The following is an 18,903-nucleotide window of genomic DNA, read 5'->3' as shown; positions in this document are numbered from 1 at the left end:
TAGAGAATGAACTTACGGTTGCCAGGGGGGAAGAAAGAGGTAGGGGGAAGAGATAGGGAATTTGGGATTGATAAGTACACAGTGGGTATTTAAAATGGATAACCAACTAGATCCTGCTCTATAGTACTGGGGACTCTGCTCAATGTTATGTGGTAGCCTGGATGGGAGGGGAGTTTGGGGGAGAATAGATACTTGTATATGTATGGCTGAGTCCCTTTACTGTCCACTCGAATCTGTCACAGCATTGTTAACCAGCTATCAGTTCAGTTCAGTTCAGTCGCTCAGTCGTGTCCGACTCTTTGCGAGCCCATGAATCACAGCACGACAGGCCTCCCTATCCATCACCAACTCCCGGAGTTCACTCAAACTCATGCCCATCGAGTCGGTGATGCCATCCAGCCATCTCATCCTCTGTCGCCCCCTTCTCCTCCTGCCCCCAATCCCTCCCAGCATCAGGGTCTTTTCCAATGAGTCAACTCTTCGCATGAGGTGGCCAAAGTATTGGAGTTTCAGCTTCAGCATCAGTCCTTCCAATGAGCACCCAGGACTGATCTCCTTTAGGATGAACTGGTTGGATCTCCTAGCAGTCCAAGGGACTCTCAAGAGTCTTCTCCAACACCACAGTTCAAAAGCATCAATTTTTCGGTGCTCAGCTTTCTTCACAGTCCAACTCTCACATCCATACATGACCACTGGACAAACCATAGCCTTGACCAGACGGACCTTTGTTGGCAAAGTAATGTCTCTGCTTTCTAATATGCTATCTATGTTGGTCATAACTTTCCTTCCAAGGAGTAAGCGTCTTTTAATTTCATGGCTGCAGTCACCATCTGCAGTGATTTTGGAGCCCAGAAAAATGAAGTCTGACACTGTTTCCACTGTCTCCATAACCAGCTATACTCCAATACAAAATAAAAATGAAAATAATTATCCACAATACCATTATCATCTTTAATAACATAAATAATAATTCCTTATAATGAACAAAAACCCAGAGTTCAAATTTCCCCAAAGTCTCTTAAATGTTGTCATTATAATTCATTTGTTTGGATTGGGAATCAAATAATGCCCAATTACTCTAATGGGTTGACGAGTCTCTCGCATGCCTGCGTGCTCCCAGTTGCTTCAGCCATGTCAGACTATTTGTGATGCTCTGGACTGTAGCCTGCCAGGCTCCTCTGTCCATGGGATTCTCCAGGCAAGAATACTGGAGTGGGTTGCCTGTGCTCTCCTCCAGGGGATCTTCCCAACCCAACATGAACTCGTGTCTTCTGCATTGCAGGCAGATTCCTTACTGCTGAGATATTGGGAAAGCCTGACAAGTCTCTTAAGTCTCTTTAAACCTCTAGTTTCCTCTTCCTCTTTTCTTTTTTTTCCCTTATAATTTATTTGTTGAAGAAAACTGATCATTTGTCCTGTAGAGTTAGTGACCACACTAATTGAATTTTGCTATTTGCATCCCTGGTGGTGTTGTTTAACATGTTTCTGTGTTCCTTGTATTTTAAAGAAAAGAAAATCTAGTAGGAAAAATAATGATCTAATTTAATTACCTGAGTAAAACTATTTTTATTCCTGAAAAAAATCTTCATAATGGAAGATATAAGCAAATATGTCTCCTTAAAGAAAATATGAGGTGGTAATGAAAGGAGGAGGTATAGTGAAGCAGGTGAAAGTCTGGATTCTGAAGTCAGAGTATGTGAGTTTGACTCCAGCACCTACCAGGGGCAGTGACTTGGACAAGTGACTTAACTTCCATATGCTGTACTCTGCTTCCCTGAAAAAGGAGGGTGGGTCTTGACAGATGGGGACATTGTCCATATCCACGTGGTTGTTTTGTGGAAAAAATATCAAATATGAAGCCCAGGATGTATTTTTTTTTTCAAAGTTGTACATGTAATACAAGGGCCAACTGAAGAAAATAATTTTATAGATGCCTCATTTCTGGGAGACTGTAAAACACATTTCTCTCTGTAGATGTACCTCTGGTTTTGGACTAAGTGTGTCCATACACACATGGAGAGAAGCTGACCCTTGGACTGGAATTCTGGGCCACAAGGGAGATTAGATTAGAATCTAATCTTTGTTAGATTCAAACTCACAAAGAAGTGAGTTTCCTTCTTAGGAAGAAGGAAAATAAATCTCTGAGCCCCTGGGAAGTATGACTTATGGCCTACAGATGAGAGGGGATGCAAGCAGAGATGCTTCCTCACTAAGGCTACCAACAGTCTGTGAAGCTGGGCTGCATGTTAAAAGACCTTGGGATGCTGGGGGGCAGCCAAACTCTGGCAAGAAATGAAGAAGCAAAGACGAGAAGGCTCCACTCTCCATCATGAAAATATCAGATGTCAGGGCAGTGGCATTCAAAGGCTGGTGGGGTCTCAGGGACCAGCTTGGGGTCATGGCAGAGGCCAGCAGAGAGAAGATGGCTGGGAATGCTGGTAGCACGATGCATCTCTTGAAAGAGGCCAGCCACTCAGGGCCACTGCTCCTAACAGATAAGTCAGAATCACAAGAATACCCATGGTTTCCTCTGCCCTGCTTCTCTCCCCAGCACTCTTCCCAGAATAATTTATTTATAAATATTTATTTATAAATAATTTATTTATAAATATTTATTTATAAATAATTTATTTATAAATATTTATTTATAAATAATTTATAAATAAACAGAATTATTTATGGTCATGAGAAACGACAGGGAGGCCCTGTTGTGGAGAGCACTGTAGCTGCTGGGAAGAGCAAGTCTATTAGATTTTGAAGTTGAGGAATGTTCCTAACTGGACAAGCCACAGAGTGAGTGCTCAAGAAGCATTCAGTCAAAAAAAAAAAATCATTAAGGGCTTCCCTGGTGGCTCAGTGATAAAGAATCCACCTGCCAATGCAAGAGATGTGGGTTCGGTCCCTGGTCCAGGAAGATCCCACATGCCATGGAGCAACTAAGCCTGTGTGCCATTACTACTGACCTTGTGCTCTAGAGCCGGGAAGCCATACTAGTGAAGCCCAAGTGCCCTAGAGCCCAGACTCTACAAGAGAAGCCACCACAACAAGACTGTACATTGCAGTGAAGAGTAGCTCCAGCTTGATGCAATTAAAGAAAGCCCACAGAGCAAGAAAGACCCAGCACAGCCAAAAAAAAAAAAAAAATCAATAATTAAAAAAAATCATTAAAACTAAATGAATTATAAGAGTTGTGCTTGCTATAAAATAATCAGCTATATAGAAGCTCCCTGCAGTGGAAGCTCAGAGTCTTAACCACTGGACTGCCAGGGAAGTAATATAGAAGCACAGAGAATCAAAACGGAAGTCCCTCTGCAGAAGTCACAAGTTTGATGTGAACATAAAGATCTTCCTCATTTGTTCAAGCAGCCATGTAACTTTTCATTTTAAGGACTGTTTGAGATTGTTTTTTATTGTTCTAATGCTCCAGTGAGCCCAGCTTCACTTCTAATGCTTCAGAGTGTGTGTGTGAGTGTGTGTATGTGCATGTGTGTTTGCACATATGTGTCAATATTTCCCTTGGACAGATTCCTGCACTGGAATTTCTAGGTCAAGGGGCATCCACATTTTAAATGGTGCTGGACAGCGTTACACAAAACCTGTACATTTCGACTGAATGTTGCCATGCTTTTACTTTTGCCAATTTAAGTGGTGAAAAAATGTAATCCTTAGCTGTTTTATTTTGCTTGATTAAAGGAATATTATATCTTTTAAATTGTGGTAAAATACACTTAACAAAATTTACCATATTAATAATTTCTTAAAATCATTTTTGAGTGTACATTTCTGTGAAATTAAGTTTATGTTTATTGTTGTGAGACCATTACCACCATCCTTCAGCAGAAGTAATTTGTTTTTGATTAGTTAACAAGGGGCTTCTCATTTATCCATTCACTATTGTATTTTTCTTTTTCTCTCTTTCCTCCCTCCATCTCTCCCTTCCTCCTTCTGTTTCTTTCTTCAGCCTCTTTATGATCTTTGCAGATTTCCTAACCTGGCTTATCCTTTTTTCTTTCTTCTCTTTTTTAAAGAGATGTGTATTTGGGCTTGCTCAGCCACAAGTTGTGTCTGACTCTTTTCAACCGCATGGACTGTAGCCACCAGGCTCCTCTGCCCATGGTATTTCCAAGGCAAGAATACTGGAGTGGGTTGCCATTTCCTTCTCCAGGGGATCTTCTGATCAAGGAATAAAACCTGAGTCTCCTGCATTGGCAGGCAGATTCTTTATTACAGAGCCACTAGGGAAGCCCTTAAAAGAGATGAGATTTTCTATATTACCAGTATCATCTATTTTTAGTTTTCTACATTTTGCTTGGTTCCTTCTATGTTACATTAGTTCTTAATCTTCACATCTTTAGAAGTGTTATTATTCCCATTTTGCAGATGAAGCAGCTAAAGTTTACTGAGTTTCCATGAGCTGACTTGCAAAAGTCCATAAGGGTAACAGGTGGCAGAAATGAGATGGGACTCTAGGTCTCTGGCTTTTTCAGTTTGGGGCCAAAGGGAAGCTGCTTGACGCAATAAGACTCTGCTAAGGGTGGGGAAGGAAATGGCAGCCCACTCCAGTGTTCTTGCCTGGAGAATCCCAGGGACGGGGGAGCCTGGTGGGCTGTCGTCTATGGGGTCTCACAGAATCGGACACGACTGAAGTGACTTAGCAGCAGCAGCAGCAAGGGTGGGGCAGCAGGAGGAGTTCAAAAGACTTCAGGGGGAGGCTGCGGTGGAGGAGTCTGGGCGGATCTAGAAGAAGTGGGTGTTTCTAAGCGTGGAGGAAATAAGAGACAGGCTCCTCTGTTCCCCTACTGCTCTTACAGTGTGAAGGGTCACCGCAGGACCCTTAGAATTGAGAGTCTTGTGGCTGCTGAGTAGAAGCCAGAGGGCATGGTCAGGAGGTCCTTTCTGGGTGCTAATTCCAGGAAGTTTCTTGTTGTCCCTCTCCCCCACTCAACTCACCATCTAGTGCAGTGGGGTTTCACTTCCTTGTTATCACTTCACTTTTCTTCATCCTCTGCCAGGGCCTGGCCAGGGGCCTCCATCGTCTCTCCTAACTGGTCTTGACATTTCCATTCTGGGTCCCTCCAATCTCCCCTCCCGCCGTGGCCTGAGGGATCCTTCTAAAACTCGAATTTGACAGCCTGGATGGGAGGGGGGTTTGGGGGGAGAATGGATACACGTAATGTATGACTGAGTCCCTTCACTGATCACCTGAAACTATCATAACATTGTTCACTGGCTATACCCCAACACAAAATGTTTTTGGTGCTAAAGCATATATTTGATTGTGCAACTCCTTTGCTTAGGACTCGTGGGTACTCAGCAGTGCCTTGTGGATGGGGGCCAACTCCGCCCAGCGCACAGGCCCTTCACCTACTGGTGACTCTTATCTCTCTGCCTCCCTATCACTTGCTTCCATTGATGGGTCCATCAGGCTGAATTCCATGGACTAGGTAACTCTCACTAGTGCCTCAAGGCCTCTCCTTGGAATTCTGTTATCCTACTAACTCCTACTCAAAACATAGGTCTCTGTTGCGATAACATTCAGCTGGGAGGCCCTCCTTGGAGGGAGGGCCTGGTTACCGGCTGCCTTAGATCTTTGTCACGTACACTCCACTACCTTGTAATTTTCTTTTTGTCAGTCTGTCTCTTGATCCTGGCTGCACGTAGTGCCACCAGGGCTGCTTTTAAAATACTGATGCTTGGGGAATTCCCTGGCGATCTGGTGATTAAGACTCTGCACTTTCACTGCTGAGGGCGTGGATTCAATCCCTGGTCAGGAAATAAAGATCTTGCAAGCTACATGGCGTGGCCAAAAAAAAAAAAAAAAATACTGATGCTGGGGCCCTAGAATGTTCTGAGTTAACTAACCAGTGGTGGGACCTGGGCTTCAGTAGATTTGGAAGCCCTCCAGGTGAGTCTGATGTGCATCTGTGGATGAGAACATTGTTCCATCGTGGGGCCAAGAGTCCTGTCAGAGTCATCATTCTAAACTCTTCACTTGACATTGAAATGCTCTTGTATTAGTATTTAGTAAGTGTGTTGAAGAAATGAATGAAGTGGTTTCTAGAAGGGATGCAGGAACCACTGGAGACAAAAGACAATGCACACCATACATAGGCTGGGTAGTAAGTTAAGAGTTTTTGAGAGGTTTTAGAGAACAATTGGGGCTTCCCTGGTGGCTCAGCAGTAAAGAATCCATGTGCCAATGCAGGAGACTCAGGTTCAATCCCTGAGTCAAGAAGATCTCCTGGAAAAGGAAATGACAACTCATTTCAGTATTCTTGCCTGGGAAATCGCATGGAAAGAGGAGTCTGGTGGGCTACAGTCCATGGGGTTGCAAAGAATCATACATGAACGTCGCGACTGAACAACAACAACAACAACAACAAGAGAACAATCACTCACCTGTCATGAAAAAATGCACCAATTATTCAGATCACTTAAAAAAAAATTGTAGTTTTGTTTAGATTCATAATAAAAATGACATTCAGACTGTTGTCACATGTGTGTGACTCATCCTTCTTTGGAAGCCTTCTCTCCTCCCCAGGCCTCCTTGAAGTCAAATGCTGCACTGTCAAGAGAACCCAAAGTTCACCTCCCAGAGACTGGTATGTAATTTAAATTTTACTGAAAATGTCCTGAATTTTTCATTACTCATGGACAATAAAACATGATAAAAACCCCCCTGACCAACACCCTGAGTTTCTTTCTTCCCCAATAGCCTTTTGTGGTTTCCTTGTGTCTAGTCTTTTCATCTTTCCTCCCATCTCTGAAAAAAAAATTTCTCTCCAATGTCCAGCAGTCCAGCTTTTTGCCTCTGTCTGCATATTCCACTGAGAAAACCAGAGTCAGAAGCTGGCTCAGTGGTGATCACTCAGTTTCTCCAGCACTCTCCCAGGAGGCCTCAGTTCATCCAGATATATCATTAAGCCCCTTCTGTCAAAAATCAGTCACACAGGCACCATTGCTGTGCCAGATTTCTGGGGACAAGGTATCATTCACCTCATCACTGAGTCACCCATGTGGACGAAGGGAGGGAAGGGGTTGGAGAAGAGGAAGAGGGGCAGAGAATGGAAATATGCCAACATTGGGAGAGCTTCTCCCCACACCAGGTCTGATGTAAGCCCCTTGTGAAAACACAAGGGATGGCTTGCGGTGCTGGCCAAAGTGGCTTCAAGCAGAACAGTAGTTATCAACACCCTTCAGGCACAGACCACCAGAGACACAGCTGAAGTTGAATTAGTTGGATTTCTTGCTCTTTGCAACTAGGAAGAATGCATACTTTGAGGAATGTGTGTGCCGTCTCAGAAAGAGGGTGTTGGGAGGGCTTATTAAAGGATTTGGCTTTGTTGTTAAGTGATCTTGGGAGAGGTTTAAGGAAGCAGGGCTTTGCTCTGGATTGAGTGTTTTCAGGGAGTCAGTGTAATTCTGAAATTCTGATTGAGCATCTGTAAGAGTTTGCTAGGGCCCCATAGACTGGGTGGCTTGAACATCAGAAGCTAAAAATTTTCATGTTCTGAAGGACAGAAGTCCAAAATCAAGACGTCGGTGGATTTAGCTCCTCCTGAGGCCTCTTTCCTTGGCTCAAAGATGGTCACATTCCTGCTGTGTCCTCACATGGTTGTCCCTCCAAACCCAAGTGCCCATGTGTCCAAATCTATCATGTGTCCAAATTTCCTTTTCTTATAAGGACAGCAGTCAGATTAGATTAGGAACACTGTGTGTGTCTGTGCTCAGCAGTCTCTGACTCTTTGCAACTCCATGGACTATAGCCCACTAGGCTCCTCTGTCCATGGAAATTTACAGGCAAGAACACTGGAGTGAGTTGCCATTCCATACTCCAGAGGATCTTCCCAATCCAGGGATCGAACCTGTGTCTCTTGCATCTCCTTGCATTGGCAGGTGGATCTTTACCACTAATGCCACCTGGGAAGCCCAGGACACACCATAACAACCTCCTTTAACACAATCACCTCCTAAAGACCCTATCTTCAAATACAGTCACCTCCTGAGGTACTGAGGTATATACTTCAGCATATGAATTTTAGGGGGACCAAAGTTCACCCTGTAATAGCACCTTAATACATCTTATTTATAAAGTGGGGAAAATGATGGAGACCAGAGCTGGGATTGGTAAAAAAAGCATTAGTTATTCATTCATCAGGATAGGTGATGTTTAGTTCTTTTTGTGGTTTGGATAATACATTTTGTCTGTGTTGTACAGTAATTGTGGAGTGGTCTTGTTTTTGTCTTTATCCATCATAGTCACAGTGCAGCCTTGGCAGATGTTGATATTCTGTGAACTATTTATGCTCAGCAGGGGAACACCACAATCTGGCTGTGGATATTGTACAGCAACACCAAGTCCTTGTTGATAGAACCAGGCCAGCTCCTGGCTGTCAGGAGATGTTTCTTCTTTCTTGAAATCTGTGTACTTACTAAGCCAATGCAGCTTTGGGATGATTGCCACCATTTCCCATTTAGAAATTCTGGTACCACACTTGGGTGACCAAGAGTATGGCAAGACTCTAGCCCCCTCCCAGGAATGCATGGAGCCTGGAGACCAAGAAGTGTAGGGAATCAGTCTTCAGCTGCCCACTTCTAAAACACACCCTGATGGTGGAGTGCCATGCTGGAACTTCTGGGAATTCCCTGGCACCCCACTTCACCTGGTATATTTGTTTTCTGTTACTGTGTAACAAAGCATCTCTAACTCAGTGGCTTAACACAACACACACTTATCTTGCAGTTTCTCTGGGTCAGGAGTTCAAGCATAGCTCAACTGGATCCTCTCACAAGGCTACAGTCAAGGTTTACCCGGGACTGACTTCTCAACAGAGGCTCTGTTTCTGAGCTCTTGTAGGTTGTTGGCAGAAATCATTCCCCCAAGGCTGTAGGACTCATGGCAACTCATTTTTCAAAGACACCAAGGGAGACTTTAGCAAGCTTGTTACTCCATGGATATCACATCCCTCTTGCCACATTCCATCCCTTCTGCCACATTCCACTCGTTAGAAGCAAGTCACAGGTCCCGCTCACACTTAGGACAGGGGATTGAACAGAAGTATGAATACCAGGAGGCAGCTGTTTGGACCAGTTTTGGAAACCTGTCATGTAGTAAGTGACTCAGAACTTAGATGGTTGCGGTTTGGCACAGCCAGGCTGGGCAAGGCACAGAGATGCAATGGAAGCCATGGCAAATCTTCTGTGTATCCTGAAAGCTTTGCTTTTGAGGAAAGATCTGATTTTGGGGAAAGAACAAGAACATATCCAGGGCATTATTTCCTCAGGTGACTTCTATGAAGGGACCAAGACTCACAGGGTGGTGTAAATTCAGGAAGCCATCGGCAGGAGCACAAAAGAATTTAAGAGTAGGTGGACAGAAGGAGGGTTGCTGGGGTATCAACTGTACTTGAAGGAGAAACACAAAGGAGCAGGGAAAGACTTAAAATCGGGTCTCTGACAGTGGGATGTGAGTGGTATGGATCAAGAAAAACGTTCAAGTGAGGGAGTTGAACCAGATACAAAAACTTTCTGGAGAAGCAGAGAACAGGCTACAGGGATCTTTAGCATCTCCTTCCTGACCATGAAGCAAAAGCAAGGAAGACCTTCAGCCCAGTTGCCTTTAGAAGGTAAGTGAGGACCAGGCCATCCCCACCTGCTGGTCACCAGGTCAAAGGTAGTATCCTAGAGTGATGGGGGACAATGTATGTAGGGTATATGTGATTCTACTGAACTTTTAAACACACAGAATGATTTGTAGAATAAGTCCTCTGTAATGATGGGTCTTGGGCTTCCCAGGTGGCACTAGTGGTAAAGAACCCACCTGAAAATGCAGGAGACATGAAAAAAAAAAAAAAAAGATGTGGGTTCAATCCCTGGGTTGGGAAGATCCCTGAAGGAGGGCATGGCAACCCACTCCAGTACTCTTGCCTGGAGAATCCCATGGACAGAGGAGCCTGGTGGGCTACAGTTCAGAGAGTCTCAAAGAGTCAGACATGACTGAAGCAACTTAGCACGCACTCAATGATGGGTCTAACAAAGGCAGGAAGTCCCACTAAAAAAGTATTAGAACCAAACAAATTTATCTATATACCAGATGTTTCAAATTCAGTGTCTGACCATATCCTGGGCCATGAAACAATTCCAAGTAAATTTAAAATATTTTAAATTATACTGAGTTTGTTCTCTGATTATAATGGAGTTAGATTAGAAATCAACAACAACAAAATACCCGGGAAAAACTCATAACTTGGAAATTAAATAACATTCTGCTAAACTATCCATGATCAAAAAAAAAAAAAAAATCAACAAGGAAATTAGAAAGTATTCCCAACAGCATGGTAATGAAAATAAAGCTTTTCAAAATCTGTGTGATGCAGCTAAAGCAGTGCTTCAAGGGAAACTGATAGCTGTAAATAATTATATTAGAAAAGGAGAAAGTTTAAAAGTCAATGATTTGGACTTCCTGGTGGTCCAGTGGCCAGGACTCTCCATACTCCCAATGCAGGGGACCCAGGTTCTGTCCCTGGTCAGGGAGCTAGATCCCACATGTTGCAACTAAGACCCTGAGCAGCCAAATAAATATTTTTTTTAAAAGTCAATGATCTAAGGTTCCACCTTAAGAAGTTATTAACAGAAAAAGAAGAGAAAAGTAAATCCAAAGTAAGTAGAAGGAAGGACATAATAAAGGTAAGAATAGAAATCAAAGGAATAGAAAAGAAACTTTTCTTTTCCAAAGAGACTGGGCTTCCCTGGTGGCTCGGATGTAAAGAATCTGCCTGCAATGCAGGAGACCCAGGTTCAATCCCTGGGTGGGGAAGATATTCTGAAGAAGGGGATGGCTACCCACTCCTCTATGTTTGCTTGAGAAATCCCAAGGACAGAGGAGCCTGGCTGGCTGCAGTCCATGGGGTCACTAAGAGTCGCACTTGACAGAATGACTAACACTTTCACTCAGAAAAGAGACAAGAGAAAATTAACAAGCTCAGTCATGTTTTCTGACACATTATTCCCCTCCCTCTTCCTTCTAGTCACAGCACATTGGATGAGAATTCATTTGGAGTGGGGAAAGAGTATGAAATAATAGTTAATTCCTTCCTTTGGAGTTCTTGATGCTTGTATCTCACAACCAGAGAGAACTTTTTTTGCCAGTAGGTGGCGGCACTGTCACCTTGAAAATCAGGACAGGCTGCCTTCTGGGTTGGCTTGGGGACCAAAGATAGCCTGGGGCTGAAAGGAAGGTGTCATTTCAAGATCAGTTCAGTCCTCAGTCGTGTCCGACTCTTTGCGAGCCCATGAATCACAGCATGCCAGGCCTCCCTATCCATCACCAACTCGCGGAGTTCACTCAAACTCATGCCCATCGAGTCGGTGATGCCATCCAGCCATTTCATCCTCTGTCGTCCCCTTCTCCTCCTGTCCCCAATCCCTAGCAGCATCAGGGTCTTTTCCAATGAGTCAACTCTTCACATGAGGTGGCCAAAGTATTGGAGTTTCGGCTTCAGCATCAGTCCTTCCAATGAACACCCAGGACTGATCTCCTTTAGGATGGACTGGTTGGATCTCCTTGCAGTCCAAGGGACTCTCAAGAGTCTTCTCCAACACCACAGTTCAAAAGCATCAATTCTGTGGCGCTCAGCTTTCTTTATAGTCCAACTCTCACATCCAAACATGACCACTGGAAAAACCATAGCCTTGACCAGACGGACCTTTGTTGGCAAAGTAATGTCTCTGCTTTTTAATATGCTATCTAGGTTGGTCATAACTTTCCTTCCAAGGAGTAAGCGTCTTTTAATTTCACTGCAGTCACTATCTGCAGTGATTTTGGAGCCCAAGAAAATAAAGTCTGACACTGTTTCCACTCTTTTCCCCTCTATTTGCCATGAAGTGATTGGACCAGATGCCATGATCTTAGTTTTCTGAATGTTGAGCTTTAAGCCAACTTTTTCACTCTCCTCTTTCACTTTCATCAAGAGGCTTTTTAGTTCCTCTTCACTCTCTGCCATAAGGGTGGTGTCATCTGCATATCTGGGGTTATTGACATTTCTCCCGGCAATCTTGATTCCAGCTTGTGCTTCTTCCAGCCCAGCGTTTCTCATGATGTACTCTGCATATAAGTTAAATAAGCAGGGTGACAATATACAGCCTTGACGTACTCCTTTTCCTATTTGGAACCAATCTGTTGTTCCATGAACAGTTCTAACTTGCTTCCTGACCTGCATACAGGTTTCTCAAGAGGCAGGTCAGGTGGTCTGGTATGCCCATCTCTTTCAGAATTTTCCAGTTTATTGTGATCCACACAAAGGCTTTGACATAGTTAATGAAGCAGAAATAGATGTTTTTCTGGAGCTCTCTTGCTTTTTCGATGATCCAGCAGATGTTGGCAATTTGATCTCTGGTTCCTCTGCCTTTTCTAAAACCAGCTTGAACATCTGGAAGTTCACAGTTCATGTATTGCTGAAGTCTGGCTTGGAGAATTTTGAGCATTACTTTACTAGCATGTGAGATGAGTGCAATATTTCAAGATAGGAGAAGTCAATTCTGGAAAGTAAATCCTCACTTTTAGAACAGGGAAGTTAGAGATTATACATGCACAAACACACACATGCAGAGTGCTTAAGCCGAAATCCCCGTGGAATCAAAGTTTGAAACACTTGCCCTTTAAAACCTGGGTTTCTGGGGGACTTCCCAGGTGGTCCAGTGGTTAGGACTCCAGGCTTCTAATGCAGGGTGTTCGGGTTACACTCCTGGCTGAGGAACTAAGACAATGCTTGCCACAGAGTGAGGCTACCCCCAAGACAAAACAAAACAAAGAACCCCAAAACAACCCCCCTCCCCCACTTAATTGGAAGTACTGTAGGTGGGAACCTGAGGCTAAGAAAACTCCTCCCATTGTGTGCAAATCAGGACCACCCTCTCCCCAAACCCACTCTAAATTTCCATCAGATTTCCCAAACGCAGGTAGTGCACGGGACTTAAAACAATTAAGATCCCCTGCCTAAGAACAAGCCATTAAACACCACTAATAAGTTAATCAAGCAGGAGTCTGGGCTGTCAAGAGAGGAGGTGGAGTACCCTCAGGCCTTGGGTGGGAGGTGGGAAAGGCCGGATACAGCCAGTGGCTTTTATAATTTTTTTTTTTTCCCCTTCATGGTCCCTGCTGTGAAAAGCCCCTTGGGGAGTTTGGAGTGGAAATTTTGCAGACCTACTGCGTGCATCTGCGTTCTGGTTAAGTCGTTCAGTCGCGTCTGACTCTGCCACCCCATGGACCATGGCCTGAAAGGCTCCTCTGTCCGTAGGATTCTCCAGGAGTGGGTTGCTATGCCCTCCTCCAGGGGATCTTTCCAAACCAGGGATTGAACCTGTGTCTCTGGCGTCTCCTCCTTTACCACTAACGCCACCTGGGAAGCTCTACGGAGGTGCTTTTCCTAAATGTTCTCATTTAATCTTTGCAGTAATCCTTTTTATTACCTCTCCAAATCCCTTAAGAAGGCACTTAATGGAGTGCTTGCTGGCTTTCGTGGTTCCGGGTTTTAAGTGAATGCACACACTGATTATTCCCCTCTTTTACACTCACACAAGACTTCTGCGCGATTCCCTTCGTTTAAATGAAATTGCCTTTAAAAACAGCCTTTCATTTATTTCTTTGGTCTATTTCTTTCTAACAAGAGTCACCATCAGGATTGGCAGCAGGAACGTAGACAGGGCAGGAGGCAGTAGGATTTTCGGTTGAATTTAGAAGACAATCCTGGAGTCTCACTTTTCCCTTCTACGCGGCTCACAAGGTGTCGGGTGGCCAGGGCTGGGTTTGAGCGGGAGAAGCCGGGCCAGAGCTCCCGAGACCGACTCCGCGCGGGGCTGGTGGGCGGCAGAGCGGTTGAATGGGGTCGGGATTTAGCCCCTCGTGGCCGCCACCCGGCTCGCCCCAGCCCCGCCCGGAGGCGGCGGCGCCAACCGTGAAGGGAGCCGGCGAAAGGCTCCCAGGATCCCCAGGGCTCCACGGCCGGCGCTCGGCGAGTCCGCAGCCTCTAGGTCGCCGACTGCTGGGCTGGGCGGCCACTGCTGAGTCCTTCCTTGCCTCTGCGTCCCGGGCCTCGGAGTCGCCGAGAGGAGAAGTCCCTGGAGCTGGTTCCTGCTGCGCACCCTCTGCCTCCTGCCGGTGACCTCAGGCCCTCAGCGCAGCGCGCCCGCCTCTGCTAACTGGGAGCTCGAACCCCCAAATAAGGCGCGCGGTAGGCGCGGACGCTGCAGCCTCCTGGCACCTCCCGGGGGGTGGGGTGGTTACCTCCCATCCTCGCCAAGCTCCACGCTCTCGGACCCCGAGCCGACTCGGCAGGCCAGGCTCCCCCCTGCCTCGGCGGTTCCTCCTAGCTCGCACTTCTCGCCGCGCCCCCGGTTTCTCTTTCCGGTGGGGGCGCAGCCCTCCGGCCAGACGAGACTGTCCCCCAGCCCCGCCGTCTGTCAACCGAAGGGAGTCTCGGGCCAGATCTCCTGAGTCTCGCCAGCCTGCTTCGCTGGAGATTGGGGCTCGAACCTGCGAAGACCCGGTGGGCCCGGAACTTGGGCTCATTTACTTTGAAGTTTGTTCTGCCCGCTCTTCCGTAGCGTTTCATTTATGCTCTTACGGAAATGGTAACAAGCCCGCAGCAGTTGCTTGATTTAACCTTTGTCTATTCAGTGCCTGAGTTAGAAAGGATTTGGAGGCTTCCCTGATAGCTCAGTTGGTACAGAGTCCACCAGCAATGCTGGAGACCTCGGTTCGATTCCTGGGTCAGGAAGATCCCCTGGAGAAAGGAAAGGCTACCCACTCCAGTATTACGGCCTGGAGAATTCCATGGACAGTCCATGGGGTCGCAAAGAGTCAGACACGACTGAATGACTTTCACTTTAACTTAGGAGGGATTTGGGAGAACTGAAGTCATCCCCCTTGATTTACTGATATGGGAAACTGAGGCTCACAGAGGGACATTTGGACTTCAGGTCACGGAGCACGTTCCTGGAGAGACCGGGTCTGACACGCACTGTGCGCCTCGTTAGAACTTGACATCAGCGTTTTGGGGTGAGGGGAACCTAAGTGAGAGAGGCCCCGTGACCTGCTCGGGCCCACCCAGCCCTATTGGAGCAGAAGTCGAGCGGAAACCCCGTAGGTCTGGCGTCTCTGGCGCTGGACCTCTTGCGAGGAGAGCGTTTCCTTTTCATGATCAATTTTCTTACTCTCGGAATTTTCTGCCTTTCTAAAGTCCCTCTCTTATGAGCGGTGTGGAAGTTGAATTTTGCGAATTTGCATCAGTGGTTTCAGTCTCTGTGGAGCCCTGGTGTGGTGGGTGGTCGTAGACCTTGCGCCCTCGGAAGCCGAGGGCCAGAGTTCGGGTATCTGCCCACCTTCCGTGATTCCTGCGCAGCATCAGAGGTCGCGTGATTTTATTCATTGTCCTAACCTCAGCGAGGGAGAGGGTGACCTCACTGAGCCATTCCTGGCGCACGGGTTGCCTGGGAAGCCACACTGTGTTCCTATGACGCCCTGGGCTAGGGACCTGGGGAAGCTGTCCACCTAGTGGAGGTCAGTCAGTGGCAAGGCTGTTTGAACACCTGCAGGCTGTAGAGAGCGCTGTGGATGGGTTCTTCAGGGGATGAGATTGTAGAGTCAGGCTCTGGAATCTAGCCTCCCATCCCGTGTGGCTGCTTCCTGGTACATTCTGGAAGGACTGTGGCTTGAGAGCTGGCTTGGTTTTCAACTTTCATTAATCATTAGGGAGATCTACTGAGTCAACTTCAGCCACAGACAAGACAGGCTTGACCCAGAGTGCGGCACAGGTTGTTGATATTGTTCAGTTGCTCAGTCGTGTCTGACCCTTTGTGACCCCATGGACCGGAGCACACCAGGTTTCCTGGTCCTTCACTGTCTCCCAGAGTTCTCTAAAACTCATGTCCATTGAGTCAGTGAAGCCATCCAACCATCTCACCCTCTATTGCCTCCTTCTCTTCCTGCCTTCAGTCTTGCCCAGCATCAGCGTCTGTTCCAATGAGTAGGTTCTTCACATCATGTGGCAAAGTATTAGAGCTTCAGCATCAGTCCTTCCAATGAATATTCAGGAGTGATTTCCTTTAGGATTGACTGGTTTGATCTCCTTGTAGTCCAAGGGACTCCCAAGAGTCTTCTCCAGCATCACAGTTCGAAAGCTTCAATTCTTTGGCACTCAGCCATCTTTATGAGCTTTCTTCTTTCCTTATCAACATTTAAACACAACTCTAGAGTTCTTTACTACCCCTGCTGGAGTCTGTGCCACTTACTGTTTCTCCCCACAGATATCCACATGCTCCCATACTTCTAGCTGGGTTTTGCTCAAATTCTCTCAAGAAGATCCTTCAGGATTGCCTATTAAAGATTATGTCATTTCCATCCCTCCACCCACCTGCCCTCTTATCTGCTTTTCCAACTTACTTTTTTTGACTTAAAAAATTGCTTATTTATTTTTAATTGATTGATGATTGGTTTACAATATGGTTTGATTTCTGTCACACATCAACATGAATTAACCATAGGTGTACATTTGTCCCTTCCCTCTTGAGTCTCCCTCCCACCTCCCGCCCATTCCCACCTCTCTAGGTTATTACAGAGCCCCCATTTGAGTTCCCTGAGTCATATAGCAAATTCCCATTGGTATCAACTTACATATGTTAGTGTATATGCATTCATGCTATTCTCTCCATTTATCTCACCCTCTCCCTCTTCTCCACCAGCCTTGCCCATAAATCTGTTCTCTATGTCTGTGTCTCCATTGTTGCTCTGAAAACAGATTCGTCATTACCATCCTCCTAGATTCCACATATGTGTTAATATGTGACATTCGCTTTTCTCTTTCTGACTTACTCTGTATAATAGGCTCTAGGTTCATCCACCTCTAGAACTGACTCAGATGGGCTCCTTTTTATGGCTGAGTAGTGTTCCATTGTATATATGTACCACAGCTTCTTTATCATTCATCTATGATGGACATCTAGGTTGCTTCCATGTCTTGGCTATTGAGAGTAGTGCTACAATGAACGTTGGGATACATGTGTTGTTTTCAGTTTTGGTTTCTTCAGGGAATATGCCTGGAAGTGATATTGCTGGGTCATATGGTGGTTTTATTCCTAGTTTAAAGGAATCTCCTTACTGTCCACCATAGTGGCTATATCAATTTAAAAATTCCCACCAGCAGTGTAGGATGGTTCCCTTTTCTCTGCACCCTCTTCAGCACTTGTTTTTGGATTTTTTTGATTATGGCCATTCTTGGGCTCCAGAATCACTGCAGATGGTGATTACAGCCATGAAATTGAAAGATGCTTGCTCCTTGGAAGAAAAGCTATGACAAACCTACACAGCATATTAAAAAGCAGAGACATTACTTTGCCGACAGACGTCTGTATCGTCAAAGCTATGGTTTTTCCAGTAGTCTTGTATGGATGTGAGAGTTGGACCATAAAGAAGCCTGAGTGCTAAAGAATTGATGCTTTTTTGAACTGTGGTGATGGGGAGGATTCTTGAGACTCCCCTGGATTGGAAGGAGATCCAACCAATCAATTGTAAAGGAAATCAGTCCTGAATGTTCATTGGAAGGACTGATGCTGAAGCTGAAGCTCCAATACTTTGGCCAACTGATGGGAAGAACTGACTCATTGGAAAAGATGCTGGGAAATACTGAAGGCAGGAGGAGAAGGAGATGACAGAGGTTGAGATGGTTGGATGGCATCACTGACTGTATGGACATAAGTTTGAGCAAGCTCTGGGAGTTGGTGATGGACAGGGAAGCCTGGCATGCTGCAGTCCATGGGGTCACAAAGAATTGGACACAATTTAGTGACGAAATGACAACAACACAAAGCCGATTTACTTCAGTGTAATTGCAACTGGTCTCCTGAAGGGTCCTCTTGGAGAAGAGGAGATATCGGAGGTCCAGGAGCTGGGATGGGAGGAGCTGAGACGGGCTGTGGTTTAGGGTCTTAGCTCATAATACACAAGCTGTCATTGTGTGCCTTTGTTTCAGTGCATGGATTACACATGTGTGTGTTAAAATCTTTGGTGATTCAGGCAACAGAACTTCTTGTGTCTCTATCATCCATGGATAAATCTTTTTCTTTCTTTTTTTTTTTTTTAAATCTTTTTCTTTTAAAAGAAACCTGTTTGTGGTATATGTTTTGTTTTGTTTTGTTTTTTTGAAATCATCAAACTCTTAAGATACATGGCTCTGTCTAGTAGTATCTGGGGGGCCACAATTACATTGCAAGCAGAGTGGTAGAGCCATTTTGGTTTTTAGCTTTTTTGGAGACAAATAGCCCTTCCCCTGAGGGTGTCCGTGTGAGGGAGGCAGGGACAGCTGCAGCTGTAAGGTTACTGCAGCAGTCTAGGGGATCACCTGTTTGCAAAGGTGAGGTAAGGACTTTTCGATCAGATTCCCTGATTACTTGTCTCTAGATGGGCTAGTAGGGAGGTATCTGTGGCCAGTGGGGGAGACAGTGTGCCCTTCTGGGTCAGAACAGAACAGAACAAGATAAGGATCATTTCTTTAAAAACACTTAAAAATCCTGGCTTAAAAAAAAGTGAAGTCTCCCCAAGTTGTGTTATCCTGAAAAGAGAGATAGGAAAACTTGGTCCCCTGAGGATTTAAAGATGTCAATGTGGATTCACTCATGCCATGTGGCACAGCCAAAAAAAAGGTAGATGCAGAGTCAGGTGGTCCTTCCGAGTGATGGCTAATTAGAGTACTAATTGAAAAAGATGTAAGTCTGATTGTCAAGGCATGTCTGTTGCATGTTAAGGCAGAATAATGTGGTGTTTAATACCTGGGGCTCAGGAACAAGTCTGCCTGGCTTCAAATCCTGGATCCATTACTCAGCAGAGATAAGACCTGGGGTAACATAATAAAC

General features: G+C 45.5%; 1 long non-coding RNA gene across 1 annotated transcript; it reads right to left on the bottom strand.

Annotated features, from left to right (window-relative positions):
- Positions 1–10,972: 10,972 nt before the first annotated feature.
- On the bottom strand, positions 10,973–14,605 carry LOC133064779 (uncharacterized). The gene is made up of 2 exons (XR_009694714.1): positions 13,202–14,605; positions 10,973–12,537 (listed from the first exon to the last, which is right to left on the bottom strand). It is a non-coding gene; the product is annotated as an uncharacterized LOC133064779 (long non-coding RNA).
- Positions 14,606–18,903: the final 4,298 nt, after the last annotated feature.

The sequence above is a fragment of the Dama dama genome, chromosome 11 (genome assembly GCF_033118175.1).
Source record: "Dama dama isolate Ldn47 chromosome 11, ASM3311817v1, whole genome shotgun sequence".
NCBI classification, from domain to species: domain Eukaryota; kingdom Metazoa; phylum Chordata; class Mammalia; order Artiodactyla; family Cervidae; genus Dama; species Dama dama.
This window is presented reverse-complemented; position numbering and strand designations above follow the sequence as displayed.